Raw genomic sequence first — 17886 nt, 5'->3', positions numbered from 1 at the left:
TGTATATGGGGGAGCTTAGGCCTTGGCATTAGCCTCCTTGGTCCATTCAAGCCCCAGCAGTCACATGGTTCCCGGGACAGCCTGTTGAGCCCCGCAGGCCCCGCTCACTCCCCTTGAGACCCCCTCAGGCCCCGCCCACTCCTCTTGAGCTGCCCCAGGCCCCGCCCACTCTTCTTCTGCTCCCGGGGGCTGCCTGGACTGTGGGATTTTTCTCACCTCTCTCCCATTGCTGCAGTACGGGAACACTGCTCCCACAAATTACACCTACGCCCAAGCACATTTTATGGAGCACAGTTTTAGGTTCTTCTTTAAAGGAGAAAGCAATCTGTGTCTATCATACGGTACAAACTCTCAGATCTCTGACCAATCCAGGCAGACAGGCAGGCAAGCAGCAACCATTTCTCTGTCTTTGGGGGGAATGTGATGAGGTCCGTCTATACTGCTCGGTAGCTGCTGTTAACCAATGGCAGGACCCCCTCAGGTGAGCGCAAGGAGAAATCCTGAGTTCAAACTCTCCCTCTGTCTCCTGAACCCCAATGTAACTCCCCAAATCTCAGTGTCTCGATGTCTTCTTTTTCTCCTCTTCCTAAAGTTAAAAAAAAAAAACATTAAAAATTTAATCGGTGCCCATGTGTGTGTGCACGCATGTGTGCATGTTCACGAGGCGTGTACAGGTGCAGGTGCAGGTGTGTCACAAGTCAGGGTAGGAGGACAAAACTTCCGGGAGTCAGTTTTCTCCTTCCAGCGTGGGATCAAGGCACTAAGCTCAGGTGGAAGCACTCTTACCCCACAGAGCCTCTAACTAGCTCCCCCTTTCCCTTTTTGTAGTGCCAGGACCTTGCACACACCATATTCTACCACTGAAATACACACTTGAGGAGAAGGAGCTCTATAACACACAGGCTTCAGTCAAGAACTAAATGACGCCATGTAAACTATAAAACACTAGGTTCCTGGATTGTAACGTGGGGCTCAGGAGACAAAGTCATACTGCACATCAGCCCAGACACGAGTCCGTTTTGTGCCTGTTTTCTTTTTTTTTTTTTTCTCTCCCCTTTTTGTTCCCAATTTTGTTTTTGAGACAGGTTCTCACTACGTTGCTCTGGCTGGCTTTGAATTCAGAGAGATCTGCTTGCCTCTGCCTCTTGAGCGCTGGAATTAAAGGTGTGCGCCACCACCATACCCTGCTCCTGTGCCTGCTTTTAGGAGACCCATGTCACTTACTGATCTCAAACACCTGCAACTTAAAATGACTCGTCTTCTCTAAAGTCATCCAAATGACACTAGTTTTAGTAAATCCAGAAAGGTTTTTCTCCAGTGTGAAAGTTTGGAAGCCACTAGGGGGCAGGGTTTGTCCTGCTAGCAAGTGGGACCTCACTGCTGGAGTCACTGTGAAGACTGACTCTTACATGGCCCAAACTTTGGCAATGAGGTCCCCAAACACAAATATGCATAGCTTTCTATCAGTTGTCTAGTCGGTCACTGATGCCACACATAAGGGCTGGCACAGATGCCCTCTCTGTAGCTCCACAGGACACACTGCTCTCCAGGAACTGTGCCTTTTGGTTATGGTACTTTAAAATTTTTTTTAATTTATTTTCATTTATTTAATGTATATGAGTGCTCTATCTGCATGTGCACCTGCATGCCAGAAGAGGGCATCAAATCCTATTTATTACAGATGGTTGTGAGGGAGTCACCATGTGGTTGCTGGAAACTGAACTCAGGATCTCTGACAGAGAGGGACCAAAGGGTCTCCCTCTGTCCCATCAACCCACCCTTTTCTCCAGCAGTAGAAGCTGCCTTTGTCTCACCCGGGGAAACTGTCCCCTTTAACTATCTCTCCCCCTGGAGACACTGTCTGGCTCTTCTCTGAATTTATTTACACGCTCATCCCCCAGCCTCTGATCAATGGGAAGCTCCTGACGCTGTGGTGAGTGTGAACGTCTCCCCATGCTTTTTGTGAGCTGGAAGATTTTTTAAGAGGGTGGAGTTTGTTGAGGGCGGACCTGTCCGTGATGCTAAATTTGGTTTTGCCGTCATGGGCCACATGAAGCAGCAGCCTGGTCTAGAGGCTTGCCTTCAGGTTAAAATAATTTCTTCAGGCTCATGTTACAAGTGACCCATTCATGTGGGCATGCTTCCCAGATTCTTACCATGACAGACAGGTCCTCTGGCTCCTGAGGAGGGTGGGGGGGGGTAGCAGAGAGCGTGGAGCCTTGTGGAAGAGGCCCAAGGGCTTTGACATAGAGTAGACCTGGATTTAAGATGGTGTATCTGACTCTTTCCTAAGCCCCCCCAAATTTCTTTGCTCCTCTGTAAAATGACCCAGCCTCGTGGGGAAACAAGAGCAGAGGCATAGTTTTTAGTAAAATAAATGCAACCAGTAATTGCTGTGTCCTGTGCGTCTTCATACAGATAAACGGATCTGGATCACCGGGGAGGCTGGTTGATTGGCTGGTTTTAAGTAGAACAGACAGCAGTCAACTATCTCCCAGAAAATGTGACTTTTATTTTTAGGTGTTCAGAGCAGTGGGACTGTGGATCAGCAGGGAAAGGCTTGCCTTCTTTAAACAGGTCAGGCTCGCCCAGCACCAGCCTGCATAGCCTATGAGCGCACAGTGTGTGCTGGCAGGCACATCCTGTAATCCCAGCACCCAGGAGGTTGAGACAGGAGGTTTTCCATGAGTTTAAAGTTCACTTGAACTATCCAGTGAGATTCGGGTCAGCCTAGAGTGAGACCCTGTCTTAAAACAAAACAACAAAACAAAAACAGAACATTCTGAACCAGCAGAGTGCTTGTTGGGTGACTGCGCATGCGCCAGAGGAGCAGGCGAGCCGGGTGACGCAGTCTTTGCTCTCAAGAGGACAGATTACCTGGGGGATTGTGGGGGCTGGGGGTGGGGAACCGGACACAGGAATTGCACACAAAACAAGACAAGAGGATGACAACTAGACATAAGCAACTCCAGTGGGGATGTGCGGGGAGAGGAAGTGTGTGGAGCTCCTGGATCTAGTGTATACTAGTGGGGACAACTCAGAGGGGACAAAGACTGCGGAGTCTATACAGGTGAGGAGGGCACCACCTGCCATGGTGGATGAGGGAAGTTAGTGGGTGCCATCTATGAAGGAGATATGGTAGCCGGCTGGCAGTGAGAAGTAAGAAATCCAGGGTCTGGGTGGGGCATCAGGGCAGGCTTGGCTTAACAGATGACAGAGAGCATGTGGGTGGACACCGGCATGACGGACAGCATGTTGCACTGGGGAGAGTTTGGCAATGGAATGCAAACTGCGTCGGGCATAACCTTAGAACTCACTCTGGGGATTATAACTGTTTCTGTCATGAAGTCAGGGTAAGGATTAACCTCATTTTGGAGTCAGCAAAAGTAGAGCGGGAGAGCTAGGTGGGCAGGGAGCCGACAGGTTTGCTCCAGGATGTGGAGGGAGAGCTTAAGACTCAGGGGACCGGAAGAGGGAAGGTTTTAACAGCCCAAGCGGGAAGGATCCGATGGTAATGGATCTAAGGGCAGTGATGTGTGGTCAGTAGACATGGAAGTCCACTGAGGTGGAGCCAACACCCCTGGCAGGATGGGGTTATGCACTGGACTTACAGATTTCCCATCAGCCCCGTTCTTCAGAAACCTTCCATTCAGGCAGCAGATGTAGCTTGGTGTTAGAACACACGAAGGAAGCCCTGAGTTCCATCCCCAGTGCTGGGGGGGTGGGAGGACGAGGACAAAGAAAACTTCCATTCACGGGGCTAAGCCAATGAACTTCAGCCCACCTACGGCTCAATTAAAGCCATTCAGTTAATGAGCCACAAGAGTATCATGCTACCAGAGTCAAGGTCTGGCTCTAATTTCCCCATGCCTTGTTGGATTTCTGTCCTATGCTACCACGGACTGGCAGGGGGAATCCACCCTGGGAAAATTAAGAATGTGAGGTTCTGTGTCAAGTCTGTGCCAACTAGGAAGACACTGAAAATTCCATAAAAAAACAAAAACAAAAATGGGAACGCTCCCAGGAAATTCCATTCAAGGGTCACAACTCGAGACCAAGAGGAAGTCTCAGCTCCTTTCCGGAGAGGTCGTCACCCCACCCACTGTCCTGCACCCTGACTTGGGGTCTCCTCCTCTCTAAATTGGGGACAGATTGGACTGTGGCCTCCAGGTCATCCTTCTGGGCATGGGCCCGTGTTGACCTAGTGTTCACCACAGAGGACCAGCTGTTGCCCCCGGCTGGCTGGAAACAGGAGCAAAGCAGAGCAGCTGTGCCATTTCAGGCTGCACTCAGCCCCCCAGGGACCTCTGCTCAGGGAGCTGTGTGGGTCCTGGGAGACAATCCCCTCCCTGTGCACTGACTACTGAGCTACCCCAAGGATTTCCCATGGACGGCTTCATTCCAGTTCTGTGACTAGCCAGTGGAGATCAAGCTGAGGCCTTACCATCCGCTCCGTTCCAAGGGGGAGACTGCATCATTCCCACTTTGCAGCTGAAGGACAGGGGTCTAGGAATTCTCCATCTTTGCCAAAAATCTCTTACTGGCCAGCGGGAAACTAGTAATTAAATTCAGGATGCAGCAGTGGGCAGGGGGCGATGACCAAGACCACACCGAGAGCAGCTCACACTGGCTTCTGTAATTCACTCTTGTCAGCAACAAATGATGGATCAAGTCTTAAATCTTATTTTAAGCCTTGGTCCTGACTGCCAATGTACGGCACAAATCCTGCTTTTCAGAAGACAGGTTTTCCTGAAAAATCTCTATCAGCCATTTCGTATTGGCTTGTGATTGTTAATGTTTTATGATACCAAAAGGCAGGGCATGTATTTTAATGTACCCAGCCCTTATTAGCACTCTGCAGGGAACAGTGAAGCCTTGACTAGTCTTTTCTCAGGCACAGCTGATGGAGGGAGGGAGGAGAGAGGAGGGAGGAAGGATGGACTTTGGATCCAGAGGAGGAGCTCGCCCCAGCACTGAGCCACCTGGGAGGCATATCATTCCCAAGAGGCTTATTGGAGGAGAATATTCAATCAGCTTAAAGAAGGTCCCGGGGAGTGTGTGAAGATCTTGCCACATTTAAGCGTTTAAGCGGATTTAGGGGTTTTTATTTTCTTTTTCAAAGTCCATCCTCCTGAGCTGGCTGCACAGGGGCGGGGCAGAGACTGAACCACTGCAGTCATAGCCGACTGAGGCCATGTAGCATTTCCTGTGTTCCTCTGGATAAAGACTAGGCAGGAAGTAGGCTAGGGATTCCTCCAAAGGCTGTCCGAGTCTTCCAGGCAATGGGCAGCTTTGGAAGAGACCTGTTCCTATTTGTCCAGGCTGTGGCTCTCATTGTGCCCTAGAGGCCTCTGGTGGTTACTCTGCCTTACTCACCTTGCCATCTTCTCCTCTGACGATTAACATAAATTTACCTAAATTCTGATGCACTGCCAATATCAAAGTTAAAAAGTGACCAGGTTTTCAGCAAGCTCAACATAAAAACCCCAGACATACATGGTCAATGTTCACATTTATGGCTGTGTAACCAGACACAGTCTTTAAGTTGAAACCTTCTCTTAGGACTGGTCTCAGATTATTAGCTCCTCTCTCTCTCTCTCTCTCTCTCTCTCTCTCTCTCTCTCTCTCTCTCTCTGTGTGTGTGTGTGTGTGTGTGTGTGTGTGACAGGTGGATCCTATTGGCTAGTCACTCTAATGAAAATGTGGAGCTCAGTAAGGAGTGGAGAGGCTGGTGAGGTAACTCAGTAGGTAAAGAGCTCAGTCTGCTCTTCCACAGGACCTGGTTCAACTCCCAGAGTGCACAGGGCAGCTCAAAACCATCTGTAACTCCCAGGTAACTTGCTGCCTCTTTTGACATCTACAGGCACCAAGGACAGATGGCAGACAGACATACACGATGGCAAACACTTATACATATAAAATAATAAAAATTAAGATAGAAAACAAGGTGTGGGGCCATAGAGGGAGACATCCCACCTCAGAACAGGCAAGCACATGCTGCACACACACACACACACACACACACACACACACACATACACACATAGACAGACAGACAGACACATACACACAGAGCACACATATAGACATACACACATAGACAGACAGACAGACACGTACACACAGAACACACACACACAGGCACACACACATGCACACACACAGACATACACACCATACATAGACACACATGTAGACAGACACACATAGATACACACACAGACACACACACATAGACAGACAGACCCACACACATACATAGACACACAGACACACACACAGAGCACACACACACACATAGACACACAGACACACACACAGACACAGACACACACAGAGCACACACATGTGCACACACATGTGCACACACATGTGCGCGCGCGCGCACACACACACACACACACACACACACACCTCCTGAATTGCCATGTAAATGAATGGCAGAGGTAGATTTGACAGAGAACAATTTTGAGGGTTTTTGTTAGTTTGTTTTGCTTCATTTCTTTTTGCTTGGTAAGCCCCCTCCAATTTTGTTTACGCATAGTTTGAAGCCTTCTGAGGGAAGAACTGTCTTGGAGATGGCGCCCTTCTGTGAGTCTTCCCAGCATTCCTTCGTATCATCTTATGCTGGCTGCAGACGATGCGACAGGCAGTTATGGGCCTGGAAGTCTTCTGACATCCTTGGTGTCCCAGAGAGGAAGACATCAAGTTCAAAGTACATCCCTGGGTCCTCTGCGGCCCAGCTGAGGCGTAGGTACCAGGACAGCATCACCCACTCTTCCTGGGAGAACAACACTGAGCCACAGGCTGGAAGGAGAAGGAGCACCAGGACCAGCGATCACAGATGTCCTCCTTCTCTCGATGTCAGGGAGTGGAAGGGCCACAGATGACGTGCCATTATCAGTGATTACAGATTCACTTCCTGTGGATTTCAAACTTTCTTTCTGTTGTTGGACCTTGAATAAAACTTTTTCCTCAGAGGAGTTTAGATTTGCATGTGCTGTGTATTCTGGGGGGGCTTAAAGACAGGCAAGAGGTGGGCAGGCAGGAGTCTATCCGCCTTTAACTTAACGCAAAGTTCTCCCTGGTAAGTGCCTCTTGCAGAAAAATGAAAGACCCCCTTAAGGCTGGGATCCGCAGGGCCTGTCTACAGCCAGGGCAACCTCCTGCCACAACCAAGCTCCTGCTTAGAGTCACCTGGGCTTGTCCTGAAGCCTTCTCTGTCTATCCTATCGTATCTGCTATACTAATCATGTAACTCGGACCATCGCGTGGCTATTGTATGTTGCTATAAGAATTGCATTACTTATACAAGTATTACTTATACAAGTACGAGCTAGAGGCTGGGGAGAGTTCAGTAAAGTGCCCATCTTAAAAGCCTGAGAAACCGCATTCCCTCACCTGGCTTGTAGTGGGCGCTGGGGATCTGAATTCAGGCCTTTATATCTATGTGGGAAGCACTTTACCTCCCAACCCACCTCCCGCCAAGCCCTAGAAACTCTTCTCTTAGATCCTCAACTCCAAGGATGCTCATCTATAACACCAGCATTGCGAGTTCAAACAGGGACAGGGGATCCCGAAAGTCACACACCAGACAGTCTAGTCAATTGCTTAGCTCTAGATTCGTCGAGAGGAGAGACGTCTCAAAAATTAATAGGGGGGGGGGGCAGAGAGATGGCTCTGTGGTTAAGAGCATTGGCTGCTCTTCCAGAGGACCTAGGTTTGATTTCCAGTAGCAACATGGCGGTTCATAAACATCTACAAGTCCAGTCCCAGAGGATCCAGCACCCTCTTCCGGCCTGTGTGGGCCCCAGGCATATACATGGTGCACACACTCACAGGTCAACCAAACACCCATACACATACAATAAAATAATAAAAATAAAAATTTAATAAATAAATAAGCAAATAAATAAGGTGGACGGCAATGTATGCACAACCTGATGTTTTGTCCTCTGGCCTCCACCTGATGTACACATGAACATAGCATGAACCACAGGAGCATGCACATATATGCACATACATATCAGACGTTTCCCCCAAAGGTATAAATAGGTCTAGCGAGATGACCAAACAAGTAAAGCGCTTGTTCCCAGCCCTGATGACCTGAGTTGAGTTCTGGGACTCAGACATTGGAAGGAGAGAACTCACCAATAGTTCTGTGAACTCCTGGGTTGGCGGGGAGGAGGAGAATCTCAAGAAGACCCAAGTGATGCTATGCAGCCTCGTCCCCCAAGTTATTCCTGACTGGTGAATAAAGACGCCGACAGCCTGTAGCTGGGCAGAAGAGAGATATGTGGGGTTTTGGTTCCCAGGCTGGGGGTCTGAGGCAGGGACCACAAGGAAAGAAAGAAGGTAGAGAGACAAGGAGACGCCACCGGGTAAGCGAGTCATGAAATCAAGGCCATGAGGGCTGGTCATTTGGAGTTAAGGGGAGCCCAGATGGAGCATGGAGAGTTAGAACTCGGGGTTATGGCTGGGGAGGTAGATACTAAAAGTTTAGAGTAGATATCTGCCAGCTCTAGTATTGATTAAGGCTGATGAAGTACTGATTAATAGGGCTGGAGAGATGGCTCAGTGGTTAAGAGCCCCGACTGCTCTTCCAGAGGTCCTGAGTTCAATTCCCAGCAACCACATGGTGGCTCACAGCCATCTGTAATGGGATCTGATGCACTCTTCTGGTGTGTCTGAGGACAGCGACGGTGGACTCATATACATAAAATAAAAAATACTGATTAATATAAATATAAAAGCTTGTGTCATTTATCTGGGAGCTGAATGATCTAAGGTGGGGTAGAAACCCCTTAGTTAGATTAAATAATTACTACAACATAAATAATATATATATGCGTGTATATATATACATATACATATTTTTTTTCCAAGGGGCTGAGAGATGGATAAGTAGTTAAGACCATGCACTGCCCTTATAGAAGACTCAGGTCTGGGGGTTGGGGATTTAGCTCAGTGGTAGAGCGCTTGCCTAGGAAGCTCAAGGCCCTGGGTTTGGTCCCCAGCTCCGAAAAAAAGAACCAAAAAAAAAAAAAGACTCAGGTCTGGTCCCCACATCCCTGGCTCATCCCCACCTGTAACCCCAGCTCCAGGAGGTCAGACCAGATGCTCTTTTGGCCTCTGAGGGCACCCTTGCATACTCGTCCGTGCACACGTGCGCATGCGCAAACACGCACACACAAATAAATAATTAAATAAAACAAAATGATTCCTAAATGATTAAAAACTGCTCTACTATGACCTTGGCCTTGACTCCACAGGAGGAGGCTTCTTTAGCCTGCCATATTGGCTCACACACTACTCTTGTTTATTGGGTGCTTGGAATTCCCAGGTTTCGTTTCTCTGGAGCGTGGACTACTTAACATTTGTCTCTCTTGACACTGTCAGCTGTGAAGGTCACTCACCGGGCTGCCAACTTGTGCAGGATGGGAGCCACCCCCAGGTTCTGTCTCACCCCTTCAGTTACTGCCATTACACTCTCAGCCACCAGTAGTCACTTTTATTCAATGAGTAAACCAGTAGAGCTCTGGCCCTCACCCACTGAGCCAGGTCACCCTTTCCATGAGGGAGGGGCAGAGGGAGAGAGGGCCAGCGGGTGTGTAGGGAAGGCTGCTGTGGGGCGTCTAATCCTGGCATGGAGCAGGTTTCAGGAAGGAAGCACGCAGAAGCAGGACAGCAGATAAGTCCCCATGCTTGCTGTGGCAAGAGTTCTGTGTGTACACTTAAACATGGGTGTGTGTGTGTGATCCTGGATCCACTTCCGCCCAAACAACAATGCCTGGTTCCAGAGGATCTGGGCTCGGTTCCTACTCGGTATGATTTATCTGTTGCAGTGTATTCCAACACCAGCGGCCCAAGATAGTTCCATATGTTATCCCAAGTGTCCATCAAAAGGATACTGTTAAGGAAGCCATTGACTGATCAGTCACATGCCAGGCCACGGTAATGGTCATATTTCCTCATTTAGACTCCTAGGTAGCCTTCTTAGACAGGCACTATTAAGCCCCAGGTCACATATGAATATACTAAAAATAAAAAAAGCCCACCCAGTAGCTAAGCTGGGACTGACATCCAAGGACTCTAAATGGAATGACCTCTAAATGCCCTCTGTGCTGGGCACCTGCTTTCCCCGGCACTTAGGACACTTCCCTGAGTTGCTTAAGTACAAGATACATTTCCTGGGGTTTTCTGTTGGGAGGCTGATTGGGCTCAGTGAAGAGCCTGCTGGCGCATGAGCGAAGGGGAAAAGACTAAGGTACCTGTCTCCAAGTCCCTTGAGGTTTCATTTTGCAGAGTTTCATTCTATCCGCATACCTAGAGAACAATCTGGAATGCCACAGCTAGCTGGGGTGACCTCAACACTGCCCCCTCCCCTCCCATGCTCCCTGGGAGCCCCAGAGGCAGAAGTCTAGCAAGCAGAGGCAGGGAGGGAATTATTGGCCCGCAACCACTTTGGCAAGGTGACAGTGGTGAAGCACGTGTGTCCCATCCCTGGCGCTGGCAGGCTAGGAGGGAGGCCTGCTCACCTCGACTGCCTTACCTCTCTCATAGACAGCAGCAGTGAGCCCTGGCCGAAGCAGTCTCAGTGGCACTGGGGCACACAGAAACAATGCCAATGCACTTCGGAATCTAGGCAGGCAGCAAGCATAGCCCCCAGGGCCCATGTGGTCCGTGGAGACTTGGGATGCTTACAATGAAGGCTTCTGGTGCTCACAACTCCACATATATCCATAGTTTCAGGGCTGGGCCTCGGCCATGGGTGCCAATGCTCAAGCTCTGGGAGGGACAGAATCTAATACAGGAATCTGACACCCCTGAAATCCCAGTGATTTCACCCTGGCCAGAGCTGAATCCAACCGATATTCCAATCCCCCTCTTCCCTTCCCTCCTTCCCTCCTTCTCTCCCTCCCTCTCTCTCTCCCTCTCTCTCTCTCTCTCTCTCCCTCTCTCTCTCTCTCTCTCTCTCTCTCCCTCTCTCTTTCTTATACATATTTGTATGCAGGTTGACATTTGGTGTCTTCCTGTAACACTTTCCACCTTAGTTTTAGAGACAGAGTTTCTCAGTGAACCCAGAGGTTGTGAATTTGTGAATTTGGCTAAGCTTTCTGGATAGTGGTTTCCAGGGACTCTGCTGTCTCCACCCCTGCCCAGCGCTAGTTTAGTGGATGCATACAGCAGGACTCAGCTTTTATACAAGTGCTAGAGATCTTAACTCAGGAAGGGCCTCATGCTGGGGGACAGGCATTTTAACCGAGGAGCCATTTCCCAGCCCTTAGTCCCCCCAATTTTAATTAACAGTTGTCTCTGAGCCAGACGAACCTGGCTGTCTCTGCACACAACAGGTGAGTGTAGGATTTGCTCTCGGTTTGAGAAGCAGAGAACCAGGGTGGAGGGAAATCCTTTGTTCCAGATGTCCAAACCAGACACCGAGGACTCAGATCCACCTTAACTTATTTCAGCCTGGGATCCAACCAGGCTCTTACAAAAGTTGAAAAGTCTGGGTTCCCAGGCTAGCCCAAAAAGCTCTATTGAGCCTCATGGGGCTTAGCTGTGTGTTCTGTGCTGTGAATCCTTGGTTGGCTATGAAACCTCTCTGGATTTCGGCTTCCCTATGTTTCGGAGGGTAACAGTTCCTACTATTCGGTGAGATTCCTGTGAGGACTAAGTGAGGTTGTCTCTGGCAGCATGTAGCCCTCCTAGAAGACAGTCACTAGATATAACTGAGATAAAAAGTGCCAGAGAAACATTGTTTCTACAGCAGGGCTTCTCTGTGCCAGTGCCAGTGCCAGTGCCATTTGGCAACTGTCCTGTAATGTTTAGTAGCATTTCCAGCCTCTCCCCACAAGACACCCCCAACACACACCACTTTCCATGCATTTCAGCAACCCCAATGAGGACCATGAGTTTCCAGGAAAAGGTCCAAGTCTCACTAGCCTTATGAGGTCCCATTTAGGGCTAGGGACTTTTCTCCTTCTCATCTATCCAGGTACCCCTAACTCCTAGACGCTGAGTAATCAGATGATTGTCTCTACAGTGGCTGATGAGAGAGTGAGGTTTCCCATCTCCATCCAGTCACCTGCAGCAGGAACATGGCCGCCTCCCGCTAGACTCTTCATCTGCCTTCTACCAACAAGGAGCAGGTGGGCCACCTGTGGACACTCTGGGTCCTGAGACAGAGCAAGGCACAGCAAATCAAGGCAGCTGTGTGTGCACCTACTGGACACAGACAAAACAGACTGGATTTGTCCCCAAGCTTCCCGGATACCGTGACCTTGAATATGCAACCCTCTCTACGGGTTCTCCACTGACCTGTTAGACAACGATGGGCCAAACACCCATTATACGTCTAGCTCTACAGTAGGTCTCTAAAGGTATTTAAAAACATTCTTTTTCAAGAAGGGTCCGAGGAAGAGCTTAACTAAATAAATATAAGAAAAGGCATAGTGGGGGCTGGGGATTTAGCTCAGTGGTAGAGCGCTTACCTAGGAAGCGCAAGGCCCTGGGTTCGGTCCCCAGCTCCGAAAAAAAGAACCAAAAAAAAAAGAAAAAAGAAAAGGCATAGTGGGAAAGATTCATATAGTCAACTGAAAAAAAAAAAAAAAAAAAACCAGGGCATGTCCATACACACAGCCAGGAAGTTGAAAAAGTCATATACAGTATGCTCAAGGGAGATGGAATGAAACACAATTCCTTAACATTTTCAACAAGTAAACCGCACATGTTGATGTTTAAAGGGGAGAAGGAAAAGTCAGTCTACACAAAGGGCACCCCAGGCCTGTCATGTCCCCAGGCCTGTCTAGCCCAGAGAGCAGGCCAGAGAGCTTGCTCAGTGCCAGGGCTCATTTTCCCAATGGGAACAGGCCTGACCTTACCTCTATCAAACCAAGTTTTCTTCTTGCAATTCCTGGGCACTATCTGTTTCCTTTGTTCGTCTCTGGGGAACAGAGCCTGACACTAGAAGCCACTTAAAAGCCACACCCTTCCACCAACATGCAATTGTGTAGAAAGGGTCTGTGCAGGGGCAGAGAGGCACACCCTGGGCTGTTGTTCATCTTAAACAAACAAACAGACAGACAGACAGACACACAAAAAACCAACCCGGTCAAGCTAAATCATCTAAAGGTGAGCCCCAAAGCCCAGCCATGTTATTATATCTGCCAGTGAGGCAAACGGTACAGAATAGATCAACAGTCCGTACAGCAGGCCTGGCAGCTGGGGGAGGGATGGGCACATACGTAACTTATTCGGATAGCCATTTATTCAGAGATGCTTTGCAAATGGAGAATGGGCAAGCAATTCTTATGTGGCAAACACAAGCAGTAGCATTGAACCCAAGATCACATCTCAGAACCCGAAAAAAAAAAAAAAAACAAAACCAAAACTTGGAATTACAAATTCGTGAACGCCAGAGGGTGAACAGGGCCTCCTGGACATAAAAAGGATCACCCATCCGCAGAGCATAGTGAGTGAAGTCTTGGCTCTCGAACCCTTTCGTATGAGCCCAGACTGGCTCAGCGCTCCACAGGCCCCGCTTCAGCACAAACCTCTAGCATCTGAGGTGAATGAAGCTGGCTTGTTAAAGCAAGAGCAGAGCTAGGAACCGAGCCTCTCAAACTCTGCAGTAGGATCATGCAGCAACCCGACGATCTTCCATTGACAACTCGAGCCTTGGAGAGCACAGTACCTCACTCGACCCCTCAACACAGTGCAAAATGGGAGAGAGTTCGAAGCGCGTGCGTGGTCCGAGCTTTGTTTCTGCGCTGAGTGAAATGTTCTCCCCCTCCCGCTGATCTTCCACCTACAGAACTGTGACACCTTTGCCCAACCGGTCGCTATTGACAGCCTCCCTCCCAGGCTCCCCTTTTCAGCGTCTACCCCAAGAGCCTGGCTTCTTCCAGATTAAGAATCCTGCTTCCAGCAGCCCGTCGTGTGGTGAGAGATGGGTCATATTTGAACCTATCTTTCAGATGCTCATGAAATCTCTGCGGGGCAGGCTCAGCCACGACGCCACAGCCTCAGGCCGCGGTTTGACTCGGAGAGGGCGTTCCTACCCCAGCCGAGACATTTTCAGAAATGCACATCAATCTAGGCAGCCTATGTGGGCAATTCGGCCCTTAAGGAGCTCGTGGGTCTCAAAACTGCTCGCCCGCACCAGTATTCAGCGGTAGAATTAACCAGAAAACCTCGAGCTTACTGTAGGGTGTGGAGGCTGATACCTGTTTGCTTTCTATCCCTCTCTGGTTTCAAGGGCTGTCGTACATGTGGACTTTTACGTGAAAGCCCCTCATTTTAGTAATATTAATAAAATAATATCAGTACGCTTATAATAAAAATACACTAGCATCTATCTGGATGGCTGTGGTTCTCAGTGCCCGAAAGAATGATGCTCGTCTTAGGGATGAGGGGCTCCTTGCTCGCGTCTTCTGGCACCATCAGACTACCCCAGGGTTCTGAATCTCTGCGGAGTAAGGGGCGGGAGGGGGGCGGGGTAACGCCTAGAGGTTCCTCCTCTGGCTGGTGTGGTTCCTATGGCAACCCCTAAACCCCACTCTGTGGGTTGGGAGGGATGGGTGTGGCCGCAGCACCCCAGGGGATCTCATACCCTTTCCTCACACTCTCCCACCGGGAGAGGCAACAGGGTTCAAAGGTGGCGGTGGGGGAGGGGGAGTCGAGCTTGCGGAATCTCCCCATTCCCGAGGGTTAGCTGGCTCCCCTAGCAGTGAAACACGATGGGGTGTGGTCCTCGAGACCGCCTGCCTGGGTGTGGGGAGAGATGTGCTTCCTCTGAGGATTCCTACTCACGAGAGTCCATCTCGAATCTCACCCATGTGGCTCTGGGTCGAACTGGGGAGAGGGCTGCGCGGGGTCATGTCCGTACCATGCGTGCCCTGGGGGTTGTGACTAGACCCTAGCAAGTCTGTAGATCCAACAAAGGGTCTGAAATGAGTGGCGAAAAAAAGGATGGAGTTGCTCAGAGCTCGTAGGCAAATACCCTCGTCGAATGAAAAGCTCCCCGCCCCCCGTAAAAAAAAAAAAAAAAAAAAGGGCTGAGAGCGCAGATCCTAAATCACAAGACGAACAAAGCAAGGAGCTCCCCTAGACCACCGCAGGTGAACGCTCGGGTGCGCACGGCTGCAGAAGCAAAACGCCAAGGTTTCCGTGTTCGTTACCCTCCTGCTCCTTAACATGGGTCCAAGCCGGGTCCTCCAAAGCCCGGCCACAGCTCTTGGCATGCTACGATAGAGACGTGACTCGCCGCGAAAAGATGGCACCTCGCGTTCAGAAGGGGAAAAAACCGGAGGAGGGGTGGCAGCGGGAGGAGACACAACCTACTCCCCCCTTCTCGCCCACCCAGGTCCACACCCACTGCCGCAGTGAGGGGCGAGCCCTGCGCGCCAGCCCGCGCCTCCGGCAGGGAGCGCCGCACACGCCGGGAACTCAGCGCAGAACGCAGAGAAAGAAACGCGCCCCGAAAATGCACCTGCAGCCCTCATGTGGGTCTATGCTGGCTGCCACGCTGCGCGCCCTCGAGCTGGGAGCCGCTGCTGGCCAGCCCGCTGACACCGCGAGGCCAGGTGACCCCTGCCTCTTCCAGCTCCCACATTGCGATCCGCGCACCACCTTCTCTCGGGCACGGCGCTGCCCCTGTCACTGTACCAAGCGCGCGCAGGGGGAAGGGCAGCTAAAGTGACAGCGCCTGGACCCCTCCCCATCCTCCCAGCCCCCAAATGTCCCCTTCCAGCTTCTGAAGGAGGAAAAGGGGAGGGGGCGGGCCACCGCCTTAAATCAGGGCCAGTGAAGGCCGTGTCAGAATCACTGTCAGGGAGGTGGAGGAGAGGCATGAAGGCGGTCATCTTTTCTAGAACCCGATCCACACCTTCCTTAGGGCTGATGGCAATCGAGGCAGAGAAATCCGATTTTAGATTTGGTTTCGGGGGTCGTCGTTGGACCCCCATACACACACGCAGACCCACGCCCATTGCGGCAAAAAGCTGATATCTAGATTATAGAACAACCCCTTCCCTAGGTCACCGTCATCCGCGCCCCACCCTGCGGGCACAGCCTCCCCCTCTTTTGCGCAGAGCCGATGGTGCGGACCCCAGCACTCATAGATACACGCATTCGCCCTCGTGCGTGCATCTCTTGCACGCGTTCCTTCCCAGCTCTCCAGCGCCGAGGGCGCAGAGAGGCCCCCGCCGTTGCGCCTGACTGATGCCCAGCGCCCTAAATCCACCTCTGGGGCGAGGGGCGGCAGGAGGATGGCGCACAGGGGCAGAAGGGGACCGGATTTCAGAGCTGCGGCGCTTACCTGATAATCGACAGGAGGCGAGGACAGAAGAGGACAGCGGAGGGGAAGGTGGTTGTGGCGGCGGCGACAGCAGAAGGTGGGCGGTGGCGCCGGCGCTGCTGCTGGTGCTGGAGCTGGTGGGTGGCGGAGACTGTGAGCGCGCGCGCGGCCGAGAGAGCGCGTTCTCGAGGCCGGCGGGCAGCGCAGGCGCGAGCCACGGGAACGCGAACCTCCCCAGGGGAGGGGCGGGCAGCGAGGCCTGTGTGGGCACCTCCCCTTCCGGCCGCCAGGGGGCGCGCGCGAACGCCCCACGCCCTCCCCTCTCCGCGCCGCCCGGCTCGCCCCTCTCCGCGCTTCCCTTCCCGGGTCCCGCCACGCCTCGGGCCGCGGTGCTGACCGCCGCGCGCACGCGCGTTCCGTGGCGCACGCGCACCCCGGCCGCCCGGGGCTGCAGCCTTTGTCTAGTCCAGGGGTCTCCTTCCTCGGTCCCCGCAGAGTCCAGGCAGAACGGTGTGCGGGTCGTCGTCCGCTTTTCAGTTCATCCTCGCTGGCTCTCCAGGTGGTAAACCGTTGGACCCCAAGTGCTACAGGCAGCTCGAGTCTCCCAAAATGTGGCCCTCCATATAGAGCGCACTTTCCCAGAGGCAGCTGTTTGCTTGCTTTTCTTTTTTTCTTTTTTTGGTTAATAGCCAAAGTGAATGATTTCTTTGAAGAACCCTCTTGAAACAGATTAAGTTGATCGTAATACACTTTAGAATTTTCCTGGAAAAAAAATTTTAAGTCAAGGAGCATTCAAACCCATTAGGTATCTTAACTGTGACCCTAGGGAAGAAAATTCTTAAAATAGGAAAGTTCTAATGCTTACTGCACTGCAAGACATTTTCACAGAGTTATTTTTATACGGTTTATTGAGACACCTTTGTACAGCCTGAGAGCTGAATTTTTAAGGTGCCTGCTGGAGATGGCCACCTGCTGGATGTCAGGCTTCCGGTTGGAACTACCCACTAATTCTCATTCCAGTCACCTAAGGTGTGGGCTGTGGCTCTAGCTTCTTTTCTTACCTCCCCAAAGCTCAAAGCTCTTGGACAGCTGGAGCCTGTTCAAATGCAAGGAAGAGAGGCAGGCACCTCCTGCCAGAGAGGTGAAAACTTGATTTGAAGCATAAATTTGCATGCTTTTTTTTTTTTTTTCAAGGCAGGTTCTCACTATGTTGCCCTGACTGGCTTAGGGCTCACAGAGATCCTCCTGCCTGCCTCTGCCTCTAGAGTGCTGAGATTCAAGGTGTACACTGCTATCCCAGCTATTGTTTAAAAACCTCCAATGTTGTGCCTGCTCCGTGTGCTGGTTCACATATGTAATTCCAGCATTCATGTAGACTGAGGCATGAGGTCAAGATCAGCCTGGGCTACATAGTGGAATCCAAGCCAGCCTGGATTGCAGGGTGAAAGTGGGTCTCAAAACAAACAAACAAACAAACAAACAAACAAACACCTGGGCTGGTGAGATGGCTCAGTTAAGATCATTTGCTGCACTTGCAGAGGACCAGGATTCCCAGCATCACATCATAGCTCACAATGGTAACTTGA

At 50.9% G+C, this 17886-nt stretch overlaps 1 protein-coding gene and 1 long non-coding RNA gene across 26 annotated transcripts in view; one reads left to right on the top strand and one right to left on the bottom strand.

Moving 5' to 3' along the window:
* Mapt (microtubule-associated protein tau) overlaps positions 1 to 16459 on the bottom strand; it is a 97583-nt gene extending 81124 nt beyond the window's left edge. For 24 of the 25 annotated variants that reach the window (XM_087571124.1, XM_087571100.1, XM_087571102.1 and 21 more), the window contains exon 1: positions 16322 to 16459. The gene's annotated coding sequence lies outside the window, so the exon portion shown is untranslated. 25 annotated transcript variants of the gene reach the window in all.
* Positions 2863 to 6988, top strand: LOC100912629 (uncharacterized). The gene is made up of 2 exons (XR_015632159.1): positions 2863 to 3070; positions 6545 to 6988. It is a non-coding gene; the product is annotated as an uncharacterized LOC100912629 (long non-coding RNA).
* Positions 16460 to 17886: the final 1427 nt, after the last annotated feature.

The sequence above is a fragment of the Rattus norvegicus genome, chromosome 10 (genome assembly GCF_021556685.1).
Source record: "Rattus norvegicus strain SHRSP/BbbUtx chromosome 10, alternate assembly SHRSP_T2T, whole genome shotgun sequence".
Lineage (NCBI taxonomy): Eukaryota > Metazoa > Chordata > Mammalia > Rodentia > Muridae > Rattus > Rattus norvegicus.
This window is presented reverse-complemented; position numbering and strand designations above follow the sequence as displayed.